Source organism: Mus caroli, chromosome 9 (genome assembly GCF_900094665.2).
Source record: "Mus caroli chromosome 9, CAROLI_EIJ_v1.1, whole genome shotgun sequence".
Classification (NCBI taxonomy): domain Eukaryota; kingdom Metazoa; phylum Chordata; class Mammalia; order Rodentia; family Muridae; genus Mus; species Mus caroli.
In genome coordinates, this window is record NC_034578.1 from 22,770,288 (window position 1) to 22,776,330 (window position 6,043).

At 44.7% G+C, this 6,043-nt stretch overlaps 1 pseudogene; it reads left to right on the plus strand.

Moving 5' to 3' along the window:
- The first annotated feature begins 2,246 nt into the window (after positions 1–2,246).
- LOC110301489 lies at positions 2,247–2,868 on the plus strand (annotated as a pseudogene).
- Positions 2,869–6,043: the final 3,175 nt, after the last annotated feature.

Consider the following 6,043-nt stretch of genomic DNA (forward strand, 5'->3'; position numbering starts at 1 on the left):
GAGTCAGATCTCATTATGGATGGTTGTGAGCCACCATGTGGTTGCTGGGATTTGAACTCCGGACCTTCAGTCGGGTGCTCTTAACCACTGAGCCATCTCACCAGCCCTATTTATCTGGTTTTTATTGATTCTTTGTGAGTTTTACATCATGCACCCCAGTCCTACTCACCTCCCCATCCCCTCCTGTCTGTCCTCTACCCTTTATAACCTTCCCCCAAATAAAAGCAACAAATAAACAAGACAAACCATAGACAACATCTTGATATGGAAGCTGTAGTATGTCACAGTGTGTCCCACAATATATCCCTCTTTCCACACATCTTCACTTGCAAGTGTTCATTGCAATGAGTCATTTGTCTGGTTTGAGGTCTCTGGCCTCTGTGGCATCATAAACATTAAATCCTCAAAAAGACTCCTGATTATCCTGTTCTTGCCCTGTGACGTGGAGATCTTGCAGGTTTTGATCAGCAGGACCAGCCCTTTCACACACCCCAACAGTTCACAGATGATGTAGATGTTGGGACGAGCCAACTAAGAGTCCTGGATCTAGGCCTATGTGCTAGCTGAGCAGGTCAGCCCACAGACTCTCCCTTATCTGCAACAACAGGGCAAGCTCTCCAACACTGTTCAGTCTAGCCCACTCAATGGCACCATTCGTAGGAGGCAGGGTCAACTCTCCTGCTCTCATGCCCTTAAGGCTGGGCCATGGGCACTGATACCTCCAGAGCCCAGTCGAGGTATGGGGCCCACTCTTCCAAGTGTTGCAGCCTATGAGGGGCTGGGTCAATTCTCCCACTCTCATACCCTTGTGGCTGGCTCACTGAAGCCTTTACCATTGGGCCAGCTCCACTGTATTGCCCAGGTGAGGTGCAGGGCCTGTTCTCTTGCCAGTGAGGGGCAGGACCAGCTCTCCCCACCAGAGATAGAAAGAGGCAAGTCAGGATTGAGGGCAAGGAGAGCATCATCCCTATGCCCACTCCACCTCACAGCAGACAACTGGCAAGGCCAGCTCTCCTGCACTCACACCCAGTGGACAAGCTCACCCCTGCCCACTCTACCAGGGTAGTTCTATTATTACTCCCAAAGAACACACAGGGCCATCTCTCCCAGTGATACAGCCAATGAGGGGCAAGGCCAGCTCTCCTGCTCTCATGAAAGCATGACCCTGGGGCCAGCTCTCCCAACGTCCTCAAGTGGCAAGGAGTGAGGAAGTGGAAGCTCATCACCTCATGACAGAGGAGTGGTGGGACCAGCGCCCTTGCTCTCACCCTTGGGTCTGGCTCACTGTGCCCTATCCACCAGACCCAGCTCCATTGTGCTGCCTGGCCAAAGTATTGGTGAATAGTCAGTGGAGGGGAGGGGCAGCTCCACAGGGCCCCTGGACATCCACATGGTTTCTAGTGGTAAGATGAAACACAGACAACAGCCCTCAGGAGCAGATTGAGAAAGTCTTTACTATGGCCTCACAACAGACTATTATTCCTCTCCTCTTTCATGTCTCCATCTCCCTTTACAAGGCTCAAACTATTCTGCTTCCCTTTCTCTCCTATCTGTCTATCACTCACTTGCACACTGTAGTAGCTCTTGATACAGGTAGGCTACTGGGCTGGTGGACCTCTGGGTGACCTCCTCTGTCCTCACCCTGTGGCATGGAGGCCAGTGGTCCTCTAAGTGTCTACACTCCACCATGTGTAGCATGGTGGGAGGCAGGGCTCTGTGTGTCTACAGCCCACCATGCAGTCGGTTGGCTAGATCTCTGGATGTGTCCTGGCCTTACTTTTAACCTCCACTGCCATCAGCACAGCCATGAGTACTGTGATGACCTCCATGTTACTGACTTCAGTACAGCAGCCAGAGGTTCCAGACCTAGGCAAGTCAGGCATTTTTCTGTTTTAGGTGTTTTTGGTAGTGCTAAGAGAGCTTTGATGAACCCAAGGGCTCATGCCTGCTAGGCTTGTGTTCTTTTGATTAGAATTCCAAGGCTTGTAAATTTATTGTTTTACATTTAAATGTATGATCCTCACTGTGTCTGTCTCCTCTGCTTAAAGCCTACCCTAAAGTATTACATTCCACTTGCTGTTTCCTTGTTAGGTAGCCCGGTGAAATGTTAGCAGGCTTATAGGTCACTAAGATTGGATTCCCCAATTATGATAGTTAACTGTTTCCAAAGGCAGTAAGTAAAACTGGAGAAGCTGATTACTGATGCAAAGCATGAGATCTGAGCATATATGATCCTGGGTGGAGTCATGACATTTTACACTGTCCAGAATTGCATCCATGGTGGGAATAACAAACAAGGTTTTCCCATGAAGCAGGGTATTTTGACCCATGGTAGTGTGTGCCTGCTGTTGAGTAAGGGGCACTCTTTTATAGACCAGGGAGAACTGGAGAGAGGAAACACAAGTCTGTTTGTGGATCCATTGTGAATGCCAATCTGAGTGGTCTAAATTTGGCTATTGTAAAAAAAAAAAAAATAGAGAAGATGTTTCTGGAATGACAGCTACTACTATGCCTTATTGGTTGGGACCTAAAAGAGCTAGTAGAATCTGAAAGCTTTTTAATCTCTCTAAAGAAGATCATGTCTGCCAATATGTTGTCAGAAAGCCCTTAAACAAAGAAGGTAAAAAGCCCAGGACCAAAGCACCCAAGATTCAGAGTCTTGTTACGCCACATGCCCTGCAACACAAATGTTGATGTATTGCTCTGAAGAAGCAACACACTAAGAGGAACAGGAGACTGCAGAATACACTAAACTTTTGGCCAAGAGAATGAAGGAAGCCAAAGAAAGAAAAGCACCAAGAACAGATTGCCAAGAGATGCAGGCAGTCCTCCCTGAGAACTTCTACTTCTGAGTCTAGTCCAAAATGAGTCTTTAAGAGTAACAAATAAATAATCATACCTTGAAAAGTAAATAAATAAAGAAATTACTAGGCCTTTGAACAGTGTTTTGACATCTGTGGATAGTTACTAGGACACGTAGGGAAATGTTCTGACTGACTGCAGAGCAGCTGTCAAGAGTGGAGTTGGGACTGAAGCCTACAGCCTTATTAAAAACTGAGTGAAATGTGTGCAAGGTGGTAGTATGAGCTGAATCCTGCATTTTGGAGGCAGAAGCAGGCAGATCTCTGAATTCCAGGCCAGCTAGAGCTACATAGTGAGACCCTGTCTCAAAAGCAATGCAAAAACAAACAAACAAACAAAACAAAAATCTAGTAAAAATCAACAACAACCTTCTGAAAGTATTTAGCTGAAAGCATTTATATACAGAATCTGAAATAAAAATTTAATAATATGTTTTGGGTTTTGTTGTTATGGTTTTTTGAGACAAGTTTTCTCTGTGTAACCCTGGGTGTTCTGGAACTTGCTCTATAGAACAGGCAGGCTTTGAACTCAAGAGATCTGCCTGCTTCTACCTCCCAAGTGCTGAGATTAAAGACATGCACCACCATGGCCCAGCTAATGTTTTGTTTTATTTTGTTTTTTAAATGAAACAAGTTGTCAAAAGCAGTTCTATGGTACTTCAAATCGTACTTCCTTGTTGGAACAATAGTAAGAGAACAATTTGTACTCAGGTTTTCTCTCAGAAGTGAATTTGAGAATTGGAAGTGGGCACCAGGTCAAGAGAGACTACAGTTCCCATGCTCTCCTACGCTCTTCATAGTGCCCTATGGGCACATGGCACAGAGAAAGCCACAACCTTTCTTCTGGAAATCAGGCTTGCTAGTTTAACCTACAAATTTAGTGTCTGGTCTGACATCTATAACCCTCACCCAAGTCGGGCTAAGTCAAGTGTATATGTAGTTCAGAGATGTACTAAAACATGGTGGCACTGGGCTGGCTATGCTGCATAGTGTAATCCCATGACTCCAAAAGTTGAGGCAGAAGGTTCCAGGATAACTTGGGTTATATAACAAGGTATGTGATCAGTCTAGCATATCCAGCATATGTGACCATGTCTAAAAAAAAAAAAAAGCTGGAAAGATGGCTTATAGACTAAGAGCAACGGCTGTTGTTCCAGAGGACCCCAGGACCAATCCCTGGAGCCATACGGCAGCTCACAACCATCAGTAACTTCAGTTCTAACACTGTGCTCCCCTACCATGGGCCTCTGCAACTGTACGCCAGCCCTAATTAAATGTTTTCCTTTATAACAGTTGTTATGGTCATGGTGACTCTTCATAGCAATAAAACCCTGACTAAAACAGTTGCCATGATTCTCTATATGTCTGCTTCCTTCAGGTTGGACCTGATCTTTGTCTTGAAGCAAAGCAGCAGGGCTGACTTATATCAGATATTCAAGAGTTGAGGCTTATGAACATTCCCTCTTCAAAGAAAGGAGGTACTAAGACTCCTGATCCTCATGAGGCCTCTCCCTCCCAGAAATTCTCACACCACCAAGTAAAAGGTTAAACAATTATGTGGCTTTGATACCAGAATAATAGTGGCTTTATAAAAAGAATTAGAAAATATATCCAGCCAACCTTGAAATCAAGGAAGGCCTACTCCATGAGATGGAACCCCATACCTGATACTGCTAAGTCATTAAGTAACAGAGACTAGCTAGGTCATGGACTTAGGGAGAAATCTACTACGATTATTCTAAGTGAACATAAAAAATGACTCCTAATGACATTCTGGTAGACACAAAAGTCAGTTTCCACTCAGTCCACACCAGAGGAGTTGTTCTTTGAGGTAGATGAGGATTACAGAGATCCACAGCTGGACAGTGCAGAGAGTGAGAGACTTTGGAGTTCTTATCCTTGAGAAGGATACCCTCATCAAACCCCTCCCCTCAAGGCTCAGGGATCTATGCAGAAGAGGAGGCAGAAATATTTTAAGAGCCAGAGATGGTGGATAATGCTAAGCAAAAAAAACCATTTTTTTGATACAGCAGGGTTCAGACACATGTGAACTCAAAGGCTATAATAAGTCAAGCAAGATAAAAATTTATGTATGGAGAAGGAGGAGGAAGAGGAAAAAGAAGAGAAGAAGGAGGAAGGGAGGAAGACAAGGAGAAGGAGGAGGGAGGAGGAGGGGGAGAAGGAGGAGGAAGAAGAGGAGGAGGAAGAAAAGGAGGAGGTTAAGGAGGATGGAGGAGGAAGAGGAGGAGGAAGAGGAGGAGAAAGAGAAAGTTCCACAAATTCCCACCCCTAACCAAGAAACGTTTTAGCTACAGGAGATGGAAAAATAAGCTTTCTTCAATGCAGTTACACACTGAAGAGTAGTTGACCAACACAAAGCAGACACCATGATTTTGATGGTTTGCCTAATCTTTAGTGATAAGAGCCAGAAGGGATCTGTTCTTCCATGAAAGAAACCATATTTTAAGCTTCTCTGTGTCCTTAATCAGTCTCCCTTCCCACATCAGAACAGGCAAACACACTTCTTTCATATGCACAGTTCAACAAATGGTTATGAATTGCAACTAAAATTTTGAGGCATAGCCTCTCAGAAACCAGTTTGTATATAACATAAAACATTGCTATACAAACCCACAATTTCATAGCACACGAGAAAAACATGTGGTCTAATTTTTTATTAGATAGTTTCTTTATTTCTTTCAAATGCTATCCCCTTTTCTGATTTCCCTTCTGAGAACCCCATATCCCATTCCCCCTCCCCCTGCTCACCGGCCCACCCACTCTTGCTTCCTTGTCCTGGCATTACCCTACACTGGGGCTAGTGACTAGCCCCTTTCCATCCTGAGTCCAGCCCAGGGTCTTTCATCTAAAACATTCTGTTTTAAACCTCATACTCACCACACCTACTTCCTCTTGGCCATTTCTGTGGCTTAAGACTGATTTATTTTTGTCTTGTTCTGAGATAGGGCTTCTTGTAACTGTGGATAACCTTACCTTGAGCTCCTAATCCTCTAGTCTCTAACTCCCAAGTCTTGAGATGACAGGTGTTTGCCACCACTCCAAGGTATCAGCTTGGTTTTTTTTGTTTTTTTTTTAATTAGGTATTTTCCTCAATTACATTTCCAATGCTATCCAAAAAGTCCCCAATACATTCCCCCCCATTCCCCCACCCGCCCACCCCC